Source organism: Acipenser ruthenus, chromosome 3, assembly GCF_902713425.1.
Source record: "Acipenser ruthenus chromosome 3, fAciRut3.2 maternal haplotype, whole genome shotgun sequence".
NCBI lineage: Eukaryota > Metazoa > Chordata > Actinopteri > Acipenseriformes > Acipenseridae > Acipenser > Acipenser ruthenus.
Window position 1 is genome coordinate 78,868,238 of NC_081191.1, and position 19,882 is coordinate 78,888,119.

Sequence of the window (19,882 nt, forward strand, 5' to 3'; positions counted from 1 at the left end):
TTGACCATTCTTCTTTACAAAACTGTTCAAGCTCTGTCAAGTTCCTTGGGGAGCGTTGATGGACAGCAATCTTCAAGTCATGCCACATATTTTCGATTGGATTTAGGTCGGGGCTCTGACTGGACCACTCAAGGACATTTACCTTTTTGTAGCTTTGGCTGTGTGCTTTGGGTCGTTGTCATGCTTTTTGCAGAGGGCAGCAGGTTTTCCTCAAGGACTTCTCTGTACTTTGCTCCATTCATTTTCCCTTCTATCCTGACAAGTGCCCCAGTCCATGCCGATGAGAAACATCCCCATAACATGATACTGCCACCACCATGCTTCACAGTAGGGATGGTGTTCTTTGGGTGATGCGCTGTGTTGGGTTTGCGCCAAACATAACGCTTTGCATTTAGGCCAAAAGTTCCATTTTAGTTTTGTCAGACCACAAAACTTTTTTCCACATGGCTACAGAATCTTCTGAGTGTTTTTTTGCATTCTTCAATGTGGGCTTTCTTGAGTAATGGCTTCCTTCTTGCCACCCTACCATACAGGCAAGTTTGTGGAGTGCTTGGGATATTGTTGTCACATGCACACTTTGACCAGTCTTGGCCATAAAAGCCTGTTGCTCTTGAAAAGTTGCCACTGGCCTCTTGGTAGCCTCTCTGATCAGTCTCCTTCTTGCTCAGTTATCCAGTTTGGAGGGACGGCCTGATCTAGGCAGGGTCTTGGTGGTGCCATACACCTTCCAATTCGTAATAATCGTCTTGACCGTGCTCCAAGGGATATTCAAGGCCTTTGATATTTTTTTATACCCATCCCCTGATCTGTGCCTTTCAACAACTTTGTCGGAGTTCTTTTGAAAGTGCCTTGGTGCTCATTGTTGAGTCTTTGCTTTGAAATGCACTACCCAGCAGAGGGAACCTACAGTAGCTGCTGAATGTATCCTGAAATCAAGTGAATCACTACAATTTAACACAGGTGGAGGCCACTTACCTTGATGTGTGATTTTGAAGACGGTTGGTTACACCTGAGCTAATTTAGGATTGCTATTACAAGGGGGGTGGACACTTCCAACCAAGCTATTTCAGTTTTTATTTTTAATTAATTTTCTACAAATTTCTAGAATATTTTTTTCACTTGGAAGTTGTGGGGTAGGACGTGTAGATAAAAAAAAAAACTATTTTAATGCATTTTAATTCTAGGCTATAAGGCAACAAAAGCTGACAATTTTGAAAGGGGGTGTAGACTTTCTATAGACACTGTATATATATATATATATATATATATATATATATATATATATATATATATATATATATACACACTGTACATTCAACACGTTAATAGTGTTAGCAGTAGTGTTGTGTCCCTGTCCAGGATAAATTCATGCTACGTTTAGGGAATACTTCTTTGTTACACTTTAAAAAATGGCTGCACATTCCAATGCATTAAATGCTATTCCTGTGGTGGTCCACTTAAATTCATTATGAATTAATTTGTGGCCATTGTAAAATTATCTTCAGGACTAGAATATTCATTACAAAATATCAACAACATTTTGATTATTCAGATGTTACTCCTATGCAATCCTATTCAACTCTGACGTTTGCGGCCATTATATTAAAGTGTTACCACTTTACCATAATATTATGTTAAATAAAGTAGTCATACGTATTGACACTCATGTAGTGTATCTTTATTTAAATCTGGTATGAACTCTTTTGGATTTATGACGGTTTCTTGATGTGGCATTTACAAGCGTTTTGCTCAAATCTAGGGATACCTTTTGACACATCACAAAATATCAGGGTGACCATACGTCCCCATTTTCCGGGGACAGTCCCCGGATGAGGTACTGTGTCCCCCGGGCAAATAATGTCCTTGGAACGGTCCCCGGTTCACGAAGCTCGTCCCCGAATAAACTTACTATTAATTTCTCACATTGGTCTAATGCAATGTAAATACGTTAGAGAAAAATAGCCATGTTTCTATCATTAAATTACATCCAACCACTTTCTTGATTCATCACTAACATTTGTAGTAACCAATCTGGTTTTGAGTTTAGTTGACGATCCAACCTCCGTTTAAAAAAAAAATAAAATTACCATGAGTTGATTGACAGAAATTCCCACCATTCAGTTTCTTTGTATAATCACTGACATTTTACTGTCAGTAACCTATCGGTGTAGTTTGTTGAGCTGACCCGCTCTTGTTTCAACTGTCAGTAAATCCAGCTTCAGTCGAGTGTGAAGTACTAGATTTAAGAGGACATTATTTAGATTACTTTGTATTTTAATAAATGCATTACCGTAGTTACGTATTTTTGTCTAAAAAAAAAACAAAAAAAAAAACACTTGCGTTTAAAAAGCTCAGTTTAGATAGGCTAACTGCATCGCATGAAAAGAATAAAACAGCTGCATGAGGATTATACGAGAATGGTGAGGGAGTAAGTACAAACCTTATAATATATAGTACACTATTTAAGTTTAGCATCCTGTTTTTGGCTCGTCCCATTTTTTATAAATGCCAGTGTTATGGGCATTAATAAGTGTTCTCGCTTGGTGCGTATGTAAAGTGTTAAACAGTGTTGAAGAAAAAACCATCAAAATCCAATTTATTTTTTAAATACTTTTTTTTCCTTCTCTATATTGACATGACATGAAAACCCATAACAGCATACTGTACAGTAGGATGTCAGTAAAATTCGATTTTATATTTTCAGAAATCTCCTGGTTATCCATATCCCAAAGTTCCCAGTATGTCCATGTGTAACCCTGGCTACTTAGCTTTGGCTTGAAGGCAGCAGGAGAAGTAGGCTCTTGCATATTGCCTGTTTTGTTTAGTTTGGGCAATTTTTTAAATGTCTACTTTTTTTTGAAAATGTAAAGTTTTTTGCAATTACTGCGTGTGTGTTTGTTTCTGTAAGTTATATGCATATTCGTTTTCTATTTGTAATGAATATGTGCAACTGTTAAAATATAAGCTGCTCGTGATACACTCTGCAACACACATTTCAGTCTTGGCTACTTTGCTGTGCTCCCATAACTGAGTGTCCCTGGATTTGGTTTATAAAATATGGTCACCCTATATTATAGACTTGATTTACTTATTTTTGTTATGAACTACATGTTTGCCGACCGTTATTTACTCTATGGTATCTTTAAGTGTGATGCTTATTGCTCCCAATTCAATTACTTATTGTATTGTTCATTACCATATCACCATTGTTTGCCATGCATTTTATGTAAATTGTGTTACTGTCCCAGTTTACTCAAGCAAAAGAGATTCAATTACATTAATGGCTCCAATGAAGCAAACTAACTGATACCATTTAAATCAATCTTTCCCTGGTATTATCAAGACCAGTTACATAATTAAATAAATAATCACAAAATATGCAGAAGCAAAGGAAAACAAATTGTTACATATATCATAAATACATATGTGTACTGATATGTTGCAATATATTCATTTTGAAAAGAAAAAAGACATGTAAAATAGGATGCTTGCTCCTGCCAACAATCACAGGTGTGGCCATTCACCAATTAGGTAACTGAAGTGCAAACATTTGTGTATTTTGTTTAAACCTTTTATTGTGGCCCTCGTGCCACAGTTTGTTTGTTCCTGTTGGATTGTTGTTTTGTTTAATAAATGTGCACGCGAGTGCTTGAACTGCAGCTTCCTTGTTTCTGAGTCTCATTCCTGCCTACTGACATCAGGGCCCACAATGCTTAACTCCACAACTTGGTAATATTTGATATAAAAAGTGTCTATAAGAAAAAATAAATAATAAAATACGTTTTTACCAAGTTTTTTTTATTATTTAAATGTGGCTGTAAAAAAGGGGATTATAAAGTCAGCTGTCCATTTCTCACTGCTGTTTGGGGGGAAAAAAAAAAACCAATAAACGCAGAACAAAGCATTGGAGGGTCATCGTTTGTCTTCAGGATGGGTTCCATCTTCGAAATAACATTAAAAACACTAGCATTTTTACAGGGACACAACTTGACCAATTATTTCCCCAAATTAGGAATGTAATGCAGATCTCCTTTCTGATGGTCCCTGTTTCATGGTGACATAGGCTTGACTACAGATTCAAACGAGATCAAACCAAATCATAAACCTTAAAGCAGACAAAATACACTCTACATTCTGATACAAACACTGCATGTTAAAACTGAACCAACAGTTTTTATCTGAATATTATGTAGCTTTTTGAAGAAAAATGTGATTTGTTATGGCTGCAATAAGGAACTTTTTAAAATTGGAAATATTACAGAGAAGGTGGAGAATTAGAAAGAATCACATCCATATGTTGGTATGTTACACTGAGCAGATCAGAAAGATAATAACAAAATAAATTAAACATTTTAGCTGAATTGTGCCTATGGCATTCAGAAACATGTTTCCAATAAAAAAGTAAATAACTAGCAGTCACTCTTGAGATGACACATATGAAACCTTAGTGTCTGCAGTAAGATAGCATTTTTTATTGTTCCAAGTTATGGTTGTAGATATGTTTACATATTGCAACTTTTTATAATGTTAGAGTATAAATTCTGCTGTTTTAAAAGTTAGAATACTATATTTTATATTGTTTAAACATACAGACTGTGGAAATTAGCTACTAACAACGTAACTCGTCAAATAAATGGAACATGTAAAATTGCTACCTAAACAATAGGAGACAAAACCCATTCCTTTAATTCCTTTAATACATAGGGGGCAATTAATTTTAAATGAAGCTGTTTAGAATAAAAGAACAGCATGACACAAGGAAGTCAAAAATATAATGAAAGGTCTTGCTTGAATAGTAAGCGCAAATTTGCAAGGCATGCTAAATCAATCCAAATTTTGTAAGGGCTTAAAGAACAAAGACCACCAAGAATCTATAGGGAATCAAAATAAGGATGTTAGCCCCATATTGTATTTAGTAATGTTTACAGCCTATTTTCTTGAAAAAAGTGAACATGCCGTTGTAAAGACATCTGACCATTAGTGAAATCCATCTGCATTTGATAGAGAACAGCGAAACATATAAACATCTTTAAAACTAAATAGTAGAAATATATATGATAAAAAAGCTCCCTCATTGAACTAGCCTAAGGCAGAGGAAAAATCCTATTTCTAACTTTACTACTAACCTTATCACTGACCCCCTTTTCATAATGAAGAAAATCAATTGGTTCTTTGCTTGTTGGTTTTTTAATTTTTTTATTTTAATTCAGGGGTTTTTAATTACAGCTGCTTACACACACCCACACACTATATATATATATATATATATATATATATATATATATATATATATATATATATATAGTTACCAGTAGTCTTCTATATCTGTGCAAGCTAATTTATCTGCAGTCAAATTTGTTTCCACACTGTACTCTAGGGACACATACCTCCTCTTTTAAACCCATATTCCTTTTTGAAAACCCAATATTATTCCCCTGCTACTACTTGTAACATAAGGATGGCACGAATGACATATTCAAGCTCTGTTATATTTCAGTACTGCTTATGTCACACTTAAGAATCAATTATATAATTGATATTTAAAACATGGTAACAAGGTAACAACGTTCTTACATATTTAATTTCAAACTCTACACTTTTAAAATAAAATATCAAACGTTAAAAAATGTAGGAAAAAAAAAACTAAATGAATAATTTCCTAGGAATAACTGGTATATGCTTAAATTTAAGGGGATAGTTTAGTGGGTGGCTTTTCATGCTCATCCCTTTTCTATAAACAAAAGCTGAAAGGAATTATAAAACAGTACATCTCAGCAGACATGTCACAGAGGACAATAGACATTCTGAAACTGACATTCCAAAGCTGAGACAGACCAGGTTTTATTTTATTTTTTTTTGCAATCTGCAACAGACAACTGTTTGTTGAGTACTGGATGCTTCACATTTTTGTGCTGCAAAGAGTACTGACCGTTGAGCACGAAGAGGTAGAGCGCATTACTAATACCCTTTTCACTTTATCCTCAAATATTACTTGATCAAACTTTAAACTATATACATGATTAATGTATGTTTCTCAAGAGCAAAATATAAATTATCACACATTTATAGATTTTTTAAATATAAACTACATTGGAAATTAAGATTTTATACATCACATTTAAAATGAATGGCACTTATTCAATTAAATTATCTCTAATAGCAATTTTGACAGCCAAAACTTTGATTCAAGACTTAGCAGAATCGAATCAGTTGTGTTTCATTTTAATTTTCTAATCTGCACATCACTTTAAATGCATTACATTTACAGCTTTTATCCAATTAGCTATTAGTGTAAATATAGCAACCATAAAATGAGCAAACAATTAAAATGCCACCTGTGAGAACATGCAGTTTGTCAGTATAAAAACATAATATGGGGCTCTATGTATCATTGATTTTTCGTTTGTATCTTGACTTTTTGTAGTTTTTTGTGACTTCACGATGTATTAAAGTAATTTTCACTCCTGTAGTTAGTTTCATCCCTGCTGTGGTTTGTTTCAAACTACTTTCGTATGCAAATGTACGAATCTCATTATAATTTGAAGTTTCGCACTTACCCTTGATGTATTATACAGTTGTCCCGCGTTATACCACCCCCCTTTATAACGCCACCATCGCATACTGCCAGCTTGTCTCTTCGAACAAATGTTACATAACATAACAGTGCTATTTTTACCCGTTATATCGCCACCGCGCTGTCCGCCATCCACCAATTTCCCAAGCCAATTAAACGTAAATATAAGCATTGTAGTTTCCCTCATTGTAGCGCCAGCAAAATAATCATGGCCAATTAAAACAACAAAGTTATGCAGTTAACCTTTGACTCGCTTTCCTAATTCGTTGTTAACTCAACGTTCATACCAATGTCATCAACGCTCCCACTCCCAAAACAAAACAAAGTACAAAATGGCGAGTCGTCCATACATTTAACACCGGAGCAAAAGAAAAGAAATCTGCACGTATGCATCCTGAAAATAAGAAAACAAGACATCGCAAATGTTTTCTTGCCTAAGTGAAGTCATACTGTTAATCGAAGTACGGTAAGAGGTTTGTTTGTTTACGTGCAGGTTTTGCACAAATGAAGGCAGACTTAAACTAAAGCATCAGTTTTGTAAACAATATAACGCCCGTTTTTGCCCATGGCCCTTACCAGGCAGTATAAAGAGGGTTGACTATAAATTCTTCCTGATTTACAACTTCAGCTTGTGCCTGTTATTTTACGCATGCCTCTCACTGTCATAGATTCAACTATCTGTTTGTATGTGAAACTTCCCGTTAAAATGTTTCCGGGCTTTTAGTTATTTTATTATTATTATTATTTGTTTATTTAGCAGACGCCTTTATCCAAGGCGACTTACAGAGACTAGGGTGTGTGAACTAGGCTATGCATCAGCTGCAGAGTCACTTACAACTACGTCCCACCCGAAAGACGGAGCACAAGGAGGTTAAGTGACTTGCTCAGGGTCACACAATGAATCAGTGGCTGAGGTGGGATTTGAACCGGCCCTTTTCAAGCCCTTTTCTTTAACCACTGGACCACACAGCCTCCTAAAGCACCTTAAAATATTAAAGAAACCTATATATATATATATATATATATATATATATATATATATATATATATATATATACAGTAAATATATATATATATATATATATATATATATATATATATATATATATATATATATATAGATATATATATATAGATATACACAGTAAATGCCAGTTATTAGACAACTTTTCCCAGGAACCAATCCCGTCCCATAGACTTCAATGTTAATGGAATTCTGATATTAGCAACTGCATGCCCCTTATTGACAACTTTATTACTAGTTGCCAGTGCTACAGAGCACACTTGCGTGATTTATGAACATACTTCATGCAGCTTGTATAACACACTGACTTGGCAACTGCGTATTTCTGGCAGAGTGGCTTTGAATCTGGCTACGAAGCTGCACACAAAATTGAGATGGTACATTGTAAAAAGCAGACAACGTTAGACAATTTCTTATTTTAAAATTGTGTTCTCTAGAATTGATTGTAAGTACAAGACATTTTTTATGTTTGCTTTACTCATTGTAAGGGCAATTGTAGTACATCGTTGTGTAGTACTATTTAAGCCTACTCCCTTTTTTGTTTTACACACGCGTGAAGTAAACAGTTCTATGTTTGGGTATTTCTTGTTTCTCATGTTAATTTTTTAACACTAACATTTAAAACACGTGTATTTCAATGACATATTTGTACAACTACAGTATATATCGTTGCTCCATATAAATACACTTGAAAACCGTGGCTTCGTTTATTGGCAACTTTCGGTTAATAACAACTTTTTGCTGGGAACCAAAAGGTTGTGTGTGTATATATATATATATATATATATATATATATATATATATATATATATATATTTTAATAGTTTATATTAAATCATGGCAATAAATACATTTTGGGTTCTTTTATAAGTTAGGGTGCAGTATGAGTAAAGAGAAGCAACTCATTGCCGAGTTCTTTAATTAAAGACAAACTGAAATCTTTTCTTATCAGTAATTAATTATGTAGTGCATAGACAACTGAAATACGCCAAAAAGTATTTACTTGTGTAACCTACTGTATGTACTGTACTTTTTTCCTTTACACGATTAAAATATACATAGACTCAAACAAAAGTTTTCTGTGATATTCTTAAATTAACATGCTTTTGGATATTCATTTGTTAAGTCTTCATAACATTATGTTTTCTCGTATGAGTTGTAACAAATGCATTTGTACTAAGGGCTAGGTTTTGAGATGCATGTGTTGTTTGTTTTAATATAAACATTTTCATACTAACTTTCATACTTCATAACATTAATTTAAAAATCCATTAATATGTTTTGTGACTAATTGGAAGATATTAATATGTTTCAATATTAACTAAATCGAGTTATTAATCAAATTGATTAATCTTGCTACATAATTGGTTTATTAAAATGTTTGGATATACTGTAACTTTATTGATTACTGTCTTGTTAAGAATATGTTTTGTTGAAGATGTATTTATTTTCAAAAGGTTTTCTTTAGGTTGTGCTGCAGCAGCGGTCCGCGTTTTTCTTTTTTCTTTTTTTTTGGGGGGTGGGGGGGTGGGGTGAGGTTACTTCATATTCATGCACCAGGGCCCAGTATATCCTGCACTGGTCCTAGTGAATTTATTTTGTTAGTTATTTCTTTCCATGTTTCGTTTCTTTATTGTTTTTTGGCCCTGCGACATGTAATAATAGTTCCTGTTTATTTTTCCATTTCACTTACTAACAGGTCAATTTCGTGTTTGTGGAAATTTGTTTTCCTTTTCCTTTTGGCCGGTGCCATAGTTGTATCAAGGTCGGAGTCTGCAGAAGCCAGAGCTCAATCCTATTATATTTGCCTCCTACTTCTTACTGTTCACTATACTACTCATTTATCTTTGCCAGAAGGAAGTTTTAAATATTGACTTTCACCGTTGCAATCTATTTATAATGAGATGCAAATTCTGATCTCTCTTGTATAATGAGCAGTAATTTATGCTATTCATAAACTTGCAGCGATATTGCGGTAGTAAAGAGTTGTTTAGTACATTGCACGTAAAAATTCGGAGGATATGAATTTGCAGTATTTACGAACACGTAAGTAATATTAGTACTGTACATAGAGCCCCATGACCTTCTAAAACTCATGCGTGACTCTCTCTTACCCTTGGCTGCATCACTCAGCAAACAGGAATCCCAATAAATGCAGTACATTCCTTATTACTTGTACCTGCTTTTTGCTTTTTAATGTACTGTCAAACTGTGTTCAAACAACGGGACATTTTAAACTGTATTTTATATGTTGAACATGTATTTACATATCATTTTTATCAATCAAAAAGGTTATTGTTTTACTTGTCAAGCATGTTGGAAATGCCATATAAACTACCAGACAGAAGCAGCATAAATTTCAAGATACCAGTGATATACAGTATTTGAATTGGCCTTTGGGAAATCAAAATATGCACACTTGTACATTCGTAGTTGTGCAAATAAAAGCAAAGAAGAATGCATTATAAACACACATATATTATAGTCTACCTGAAAGAATTATATTTGGTGCTGATGAACAAAGCAGGTGATCTTATATCATTATTTTGATGCAGTGAGAATTATTTCTTTTATTTACCTAGGCTTTTGCCTTCATCACCATGCAATTTATGATGCTGTGTTTTTGAGTTGCATTCAATGTTCATTTTCATTGTGGAACATATGTAAATCTTAAACCTTTTTTCATTCATTCTTGTGAAAAATCATTATTGCTATCATTTACACATAAAACCATGCAACTGTGTAGTCAGAACAACACAAAACATATCAAATAACAATTCTAACTTGAAACCTAACCTTAACCATTAATAGTGGAGAAACTGCTACAAGAAATGAAGATGCAGTTAGAAATAACACCCTTGAGATGATCAGAAAAAAATAAGCTGTGTACTTTGTATGAACATGTAACTGAGTACATGATTGAAATACAATCATTTCTCATGGTCTTCCATCCTGGGATCCAAAATGTAATCAATAAGTACACAACTTACAGTAGTCTTTATTATCATTTTCCTAAAATCCATTAATTTATTACAAAAATGCAGTTAACACTGGATGGTTTTGTTATTGCAATAGCATTAATAAGAATCATGCAACTAATGAATAATGCTATTGTCATAATACAACTACTATCATATTCATTACAAAAAACTGAATTAAAATTATTATGGTTCAAGCTTGAAGCCACAAAAGTCAGCAAATGCCTCACCACCAACTCAGAAGCATCCAGGTTAGCCTTTTAGTGTAGATACTGAGATGTGATGGGCAGGGTAGCATTGAATGATAAGGGAAGCAGTGAAAATGTCAGGGGTAAGAGAATGCATTTTAATACCTTAGCAACAGCAGCCAAAAACAGGGTTCAGAAAATCCACCGCCATAAAATAGTATCTTATTGAAAGACCATTTTAAGATTTTTAAATGATGTCACACATTGTTTATATTTCAAAGGACATCACTTTACCTCCTACCACTGCAGAGATTTGAAACCATATGTGAACAGGCTGGCTTGTGTAGTGACGTCAGGCCAAGGATGAGACAGACAACAATCAGCACTGGAGAAATGAATCAGTGCGCTGGTATGCAGATTTATTGAAAATTAAATACAAGTTTTTAACAAAACAGAAACAAACACTGAACTCAAAACAAAATGGCACGATGGCCAAAACAGACAAACACAACAGACACAGAACACACAAACAAGTATCGTGCTGGTGTAGAACCAGCACACGTAGCAATTGTTATGTTTTTAGTTCCTCTTTCACTCACGTCTTGTTCCGCCTCTGAACACACTAACCGATCAGCCAAAGTTGTGGGTTTATATACATGCGACCATCTCCAAATTAATTATTAATTAATCAATCAATCAATCTGGAGATGGTCACATTTTGCACAGGTTCAGCATGGATGTGGAAGTTTAACCCCATCTGTGCTGCAAAAACAACAGTAATGAAACATTGTGTTTTATACAAATTAAACAATACGTTTTAAATAATAATACAACAAATACAAAATAATACACATACACAGGAGTGGGGTGTACTCCGTCACACCATAACTGTCACAATGATTGCGCTGCTATAATAATTATTGTACCCTGTTACTGGAGTGATGCACCATTCCTCTGCCCAGTTCTGAATGCTGTCTAGATAATTTTGAATGACCTTTGCTGCTGCAACGGTGTTTGCCACTCCTCCTATTTTTGTGTCGTCTGCAGATTTAACAAGTTTGCTTACTGTACCAGAATCTAAGTCATTAATGTAAATTAGGAAGAGCAGAGGACCTAATATTGATCCCTGTGGTATGCCACTGGTTATCTCGCTCCATTTTGAGGTTTCTCCTCTAGTCAGTACTTTCTGTTTTCTACATGTTCAGTTTGAGAATTAATTTTTTATGCGGGAATTGGTGAAAAGCTTTCTGGAAATCTTTTAAATGTCATATGCTTTGCAATTATCAACTGTCGATGTTGCATCCTCAAAAAAAATCAAGCAGGTTAGTTTGACACGATCTCCCTTTCCTAAAGCCATGCTGACTGTCTCCCAGGATACTGTTACCATATAAGTAATTTTCCATTTTGGATCTCATTATAGTTTCCATAAGTTTCCATATAATAGAAGTCAGGCTTATTGGTCTGTAGTTACCTGGTCCGGTTTTGTCTTCTTTTTTGTGGATCGATATTACGTTTGCAATTCTCCAGTCTGTCGGTACAACCCCTGTGTCAAAAGACTGTTTCATGATCTTGGTTAGCGGTTTGTAAATAACTTTTTTTAATTTATTTGAGTACTATTGGGAGGATCTCATCCAGCCCAGGTGATTTGTTTGTTTTAAGTGCTCCTAGTCCCTTTAACACTTCTGCCTCTGTTATGCTAAAGTTATTTAAAACTGGATAGGAACAGGTCGACACGTGGGGCATGTTGTCCGTGTCCTTCTTTGTAAAAACGTGTGAAAAGTAATCATTTAATATATTTGCCATTTTTTTTTTCTCTGCATCAATGATTTTGCCATTTGTATCTCGTAGACATTGTACTTCCTCCTTGAATGTTCTTTTGCTGTTATAATATTGGAAAAACTTTTTGGAATTGGTTTTAACCCCCTTGGCAATGTTCATTTCTATCTCTCTCTTGGCCTTTCTAACTTCCTTTTTGACTTGTGTTTGCAGTTCCAAGTACTCTTTCAGTGTACTTTGTTCTTGGTTCCTTTTAAACACTGTTTAACATGTTTTTTTTTTACTCTGAATATTTTTTTTCAATTGATTTATTAAACCATTTAGGTTTGTCTGCTTTTGGGATGTATTTGTTCTGCGCCTCTATTACTACATTTTTTTAAATAGCCATCCTTTCTCTGTGGTTGTTTTCTCTATTTTACTCTAATCTACTTCATAGTTTGCCTTTTTAAAATTGTAAACATTAGCTTTAGTCGTTACTTTTGAGGTTTTAAAAAGCACTTCAAATTAGACCATGTTGTGATCTGAGTTTGCCAATGGTTCACTGACCTCAGTTTTAGTTATTCTATCTTCGTTATTTGAAAATACTAAATCAATGCATGCCCCCTCTCTAGTTGGTGCCTTGACAAATTGCGTTAGGAAGCAGTCATTTGTCATTTCTACCATTTCAATTTCGGCTGTCGTGTTCCCCACCAGGTTTTCCCATTTTATATGGGGGAAGTTGAAATCCCCTATTAGTTTGGCTTCTCCTTTGTTACATGCATTTCTAATGTCAACAGATTATTTTGCTTGGTATCTGAATTTGGCAGTCTATAGCATGCCCCTATTATTATGCCCTTTGAATTTTTGTCCAGTATTGTGACCCATATTGATTCTGCGTTGTCCAGATTTAACACCTGGGCTTCAAGACTATTTTTGATGTATAGCGCTACCCCTCCGCCTCTTCTATCCTGTCTGTATTTCCTATACAGTGTATACCCACTAATATTATATTCGTCTCCATCACTAGCAGATAAGTTTCTGTAACACCTATCACATCATAGTTACTTGTTAGTGCAGTAGCTTCAAGTTTCTGAGACTTCTAGCATAGATAAATACATTTGATAGCTATCTTACCTGAGTTGTTGCCCTTGTTTTGATATAGTCTCCCTTCTGTTTTTTTTTTGTTGAGGCCAATGATCCTTTCTCCGAGTAGATTGGTTCCCTTTTTATTTAAGTGCAGTCCGTCCCGCCTATATAGATAGTCCTTGTTGTAGAATGTGGTCCAGTGTTCAAGGAAGGTGAAGCCTTCCTGTGTGCACCACGATTTCAGCCATGCATTTATTATTTATTTCCATCTGTCTGTATGGTCCTTTGCAAGGTGCTGGCAGTATCACAGAAAAAAACAGTTTTGGTCTTGTCTTTTAATTCCCTTCCTAGCTCTCTGAATTTGTTTTGCAGGAATCCTGGTCTGTCTCTTCCAATGTTGTTTGTACCTATGTGGACAACTACTACCGCACGGTGTCCTGTTCGTTTTAGGAGCCTGTCCACGTTCTCAGTGATGTGCGTTAAAAAGGCTCCCCGAAGGTAACACACTGTTGTTGTAAGAGGGTCCAGACTGCACACTTGAACTTGCCGTGTTTCTCAATAAGGATTCCCCGACAACCATGACCTCCCTTTTTTTTGGATGTTGTTCCTTTCGTTCTCTTGATGCTGGTTTTGATCATCTAAATTTTGAAGTGGGTCAAATATGTTTGACGTTTTCGTTTCTGGTGGTTTGGTTTTTGGTTTCTTTTTTTCCCTGTCTTTGCCTATCTGAACCCAGCTGTTTTGACCCTCTTCTATCTCCCTGGTGGCGTTCTGTGTGTTAGGGGTGCAAACTTCCAAGAATTTTGGGTGTGCCAGCTCCTCAAACTCCTGTTGCTCTGTCATTTCATGCAGCTCCATTTCTAGGAACTTACTCGTTGAAACAAGTCCTGGATCTTGCGGCACTTTACACACACTTGGTTTAGCTCTGCTGGGTTTTCTCGGATTTCCCACATCATGCAGGTGTCACATATTACTGACTTGAAGGCCATGTTAATTTTTTTTTTTGTAAGTTTAAGTTTAGTTTCTGCAGCTGTCAACCTGCTTTCAAACTGCTTCTAAACTGCTCTGCACTTTTCCACAAAGCACTTGTCCCATGCTGCCGCTGTCGACTGCCTTGCCTTTGTGTGTGAGCCTGTTCGTGCTTTGTTAGCTCTGCCCCCTTGTCTCAGAATGGTGCCGAGTTTGACTATGAAAGTAATCAGCTGGCCTGAGTTTCAGCTTGTTATCAGAAAAAGACACGCAGCTGTTAGAATTTAAGCTGCAGTAATTTCTCAATTTACTGTATTTTCTGATTAAAGCAGTTACAGATTTAATTTCTCCTTACTGCTTCTAAACTGCTCTGCACTTTTCCACGAAGAACTTCTCCCCACGCTGCCGCTGTGGACTCAATACTCTTAATACGCAATAGGCAGCCAACAGGCCAAATGTGGACCATGAAGACCACCAGCTCACCTTTTAAAACTGAATTACTCAATTAGATATATTAAATCCATGTCTTGTCTAAGCATGCACAAATTACACTATAACAAAGATTACATTATAATACACTGCCTATCTTGAGTGGAAGGCTACAGTGTGTTTCTTATTGGATGTTAAGCATTGACTGTATTAGAAGTTCAATCTAAAACACAGCCCAATTTTTCTAAATCCAGTGAGGAAAATGGTTACAAGTGGGAATAAGCGGTGTAAAGTGGACAGCGAAAATCGTTTGTTTAATCCAAACTGGACAGTTGATTTTCTCTTTTTATGCAGTTGCATTTAAATGCAAAACCGTATGCATAACATTTCTGTTATCTAATTATTATCTCTTATGGTATGGACATTGGGTTTTGATTAATATGTTTGTCATAGATTTGATTAATATGTGTATGCACAATATATCTACTATATAGGTGTGTTTGCATTACAAGATTCCATGTCATTTGAAAACTTAAACAAGATTTAAACAGAAGATTTTGGTTCAGTAAATGGCACAAAGAGACATATTGTAAGCAGTTCCAAAGTTTTTGTTGTATATGGGTGCATCTCTAAGTGTACTGTACTTTAACAGTTGTTATTGGTTTGGGCCAAGACAACACTTATTCAATGTGCCTGATGCAACACCATTTGCTGGAGACACTTTAAATGGAATCCTATTGCATTGCAGCTGTTGTTATTGCACCTGCAAATTAAGTGCATATAGCTGTAAGATGAACTAGTAATTGCAGGTCTGTACATGAGAGATGTAGTTTAGTTTCATAATAGAAAACCTAGCACACAAGAAGCATCAGTGCATTGCAGGGGAGTAGTATAAAAAAATACTCAATAGCGATAAATGCAAAGATTCATGAGAGCTGTGATAACAGCTGAAAGTTCCCATACCTGTCATTTCACCCCAGCAGTGTCTTCGGGGTCAAAGCACTTCACTAGCTGAAAGCACGTCAGTCATTAGAGAAAGCAACTGGTTGTTATACTGACAGGAAAGAAGACTGAAGGGGTGGGAACAATTTCACTGTTTCCGTGTGAAATAACCCAGGAAATTAATTATTTAAGAATTATTTGGTATCAAAGTTACAAAATAGATGCAATTCCAAATATATTTAAAATGAAATTGAATAACAGTAAAAAACAACAACATGAAACTAGTATGTCAATTGCATACAACCCCCGCCAATGTAGTAAATACAAATACAAGTTTAAATCCCTCAGTAACTTGAAAATTAAATCGTCATGACCTACCTACTGTCTACTATATATATGCCTCATTTTACGATATTATTAATAAATTGTCCAAAAGAATGTCTAAACAATATTTTAGGTTTAATTGTAATGTTCCATTGTTGCCGTGGATATGCATACCCAGCAAGGGAAACTAAGGGAGAGGAGGATGGCTGATTAGCCACACCAAACCCAATACTTTCTTTAATGATGAAAATGAAATTAATACTATAACACCAGTACCACTACAGAAATACAGAAATAAATAAATAAATAAATAAATAAAAATAAAAATCTATTTTGGAGACCAGATCACAACACGTTAACATCACTCCTGCCCCATAAAATTAGAATATAACTTTGATATAAATTTTGACCTGTACACTTACATAAATTACATAACATTACCGTCAATATCTAATTGGATTTTTACTCATTTAGCCACAGATAAACAAAATAATGGCTTCTCCTTAGAAAAAAATTCTTATTAAGACTCAACTTCAATTTCAAGTTTAACACTAAACACAGGAATATTCTTCCACACAGTCAACTAACTGTTTAGTTGGGATTCTTTTTAGTTTTTCTTGATCCTGAGGTCAAGTCTGCCAATGATATTGAGTTTAAGGGTCACTGCAAGTTCAGGTGGAGTTTTATAGGTGAATTAACAGTTTAAAGAGTGTACATGTTGATGTCATCTGAATAATTGGTTCAAAACCGATAATCCAAACAGGATTAGTTTCTTCTCGTTCTGATTAAATTCAGCACATCTAGAAATAACATATGATCCCAGAACACACTCTGAAAAAACAATAATACATAATTATTATATACAGTTTGAGAAAAAGGAAAACTGCTGTGTACCAAAATGATCAATAAGAAAAAAGAAAAAGATAAAAGGATATTTCACATACTTATAAAGGTAGAATAATTGATTACAAATCAATTATCGGGACGTTTCGGACTACAAGTCCTTCATTGGCTGAATACAAAAAAAACAGTACTTTAAGAAGTTGATAAAAAACAAACAAGAATATGTGTATGTATGTGTGCATATGTGTGTGTATATATATATATATATATATATATATATATATATATATATATATATATATATATATATACAGTAGATGGGTGTTTCCACTTTCAAGTTTAGGATAGCAGTTATTTTATTGTCAGCATCTGCAATAAAGTAATTGTCTCACTAATATTAGGAAGTGAGTCACACCGTTTCAAAACAGGAACAATAGCAGACTTGCACATTAGTAGGCTCCCAAGTGTGTTAGCCATCTGGTTCAGAAGGTCATAAATTTGAATCCCTGCCCTGCCAGTCAGGCCATTTGAACTAGCCTGGAGACTACTGAGCAGTGTGTTAATGTTTTTTTTTTTTTTTTTTTAAACACATACAGAGGACCCTAAAATTAAAATGTTATGATAAATGGTGATTACAATGTTCAAGTATTGTATTTCAATTGTCCAAATCATCTATTTTAATGCAACATAAGCCTCTATTGCACAGGTTGTTCAAAATGGGGACAAATGGTATTAAATAATTATGGTAGAATTGATAAGAGGAACTTACTTGATCATCTGTTTTGTTTTCTTGCCTAAAATGGAGAATTTTGAAATGGAAAAAGGATTAAATGGATGAAAAAAATGCATGTTTGGAAAACCTTGGAGTCCTTCTTTCAAATCAAGTGTTATTGCTATCTGCACAATAGGGGGTAAAAATATTAAATAAAGACAGCTTTTGTTGGTCAGTCATTGTTATTCTTTTTATTATTATTATTATTATTATTATTATTGTTATTATTATTCTACTGGAACCGCACTGTTTCTAAATACAGGCTGAGACTGAGCAAGGAATTTGTTACAATGAGTACACGTGAAGTGGTGACTCATTTTTGATAAATAATAAAATGCGCATATAGACAGCATTCATTTTATGTCCATTAGCTGCCAGTAAACATTAACCTTGGAAAAGGGTATCAATTAAGATTAGAAGCAATCACATTGCTCTTCAGATTAGTGCATATGGCACAATATTGCATATTTTGACCAATTTATTTGCTAGTCTGACAGTGAACAAGACCCTTCCAGTTAACTTTATACACAATCCCGTATGCCTTTAAAATTATATCTACTTGTTTTTGGCTAGGCAACCAAAGTCAGCTGTGCAGATTGGTCAAATAACCTAAAGATAAAAGACTCATCTTTATAAGTTTAGCCATACTGTGCAACATTACAAATAGTAATTTTACTAGAAACACTAACTGTCAGACAATGGATATTATCCTGTGAAATGCAGGTGTCTTTGTGTCTACAGTGTATTAGATAACCTCTCAACAGAGAATAAGAAAGTCAATATAATGATTTACTTCAGAAATGACTACAGAAAAAAAACACCCACAAGAAAAACATCCCACAACCGAGGAAGCTGGTTATTTGTTTTAATAATCTGTGATACAAAAATGAAATGGGTACCATAGTCATACTAATGTTAACGATATTAGCATCCTGGGATGCTTCCTCTTCAGAGAAATAGAATAACTCATAACAAATATGGACATTTCTGCCGCCCGCATTCTAAAATTTCTTATACAGACGTGCTCAAATTTGTTGGTACCCTTACAGCTCATTGAAATAATGCTTCATTCCTCCTGAAAAGTGATGAAATTAAAAGCTATTTTATCATGTATACTTGCATGCCTTTGGTATGTCATAGAATAAAGCAAAGAAGCTGTGAAAAGAGATAAATTATTGCTTATTCTACAAAGATATTCTAAAATGGCCTGGACACATTTGTTGGTACCCCTTAGAAAAGATAATAAATAATTGGATTATAGTGATATTTAAAACTAATTAGTTTCTTTAATTAGTATCACACATGTCTCCAATCTTGTAATCAGTCATTCAGCCTATTTAAATGGAGAAAAGTAGTCACTGTGCTGTTTGGTATCATTGTGTGCACCACACTGAACATGGACCAGAGAAAGCAAAGGAGAGAGTTGTCTGAGGAGATCAGAAAGAAAATAATAGACAAGCATGGTAAAGGTAAAGGCTACAAGACCATCTCCAAGCAGCTTGATGTTCCTGTGACAACAGTTGCAAATATTATTAAGAAGTTTAAGGTCCATGGAACTGTAGCCAACCTCCCTGGGCGCGGCCGCAAGAGGAAAATCGACCCCAGATTGAACAGAAGGATAGTGCGAATGGTAGAAAAAGAACCAAGGATAACTGCCAAAGAGATACAAGCTGAACTCCAAGGTGAAGGTACGTCAGTTTCTGATCGCACCATCCATCGCTTTTTGAGCAAAAGTGGGCTCCATGGAAGAAGACCCAGGAGGACTCCACTGAAAGAAAAACATAAAAAAGCCAGACTGGAATAGGCTAAAATGCATATTGACAAGCCACAATCCTTCTGGGAGAATGTCCTTTGGACAGATGAGTCAAAACTGGAGCTTTTTGGCAAGTCACATCAGCTCTATGTTCACAGACGAAAAAATGAAGCTTTCAAAGAAAAGAACACCATACCTACAGTGAAACATGGAGGAGGCTCGGTTATGTTTTGGGGCTGCTTTGC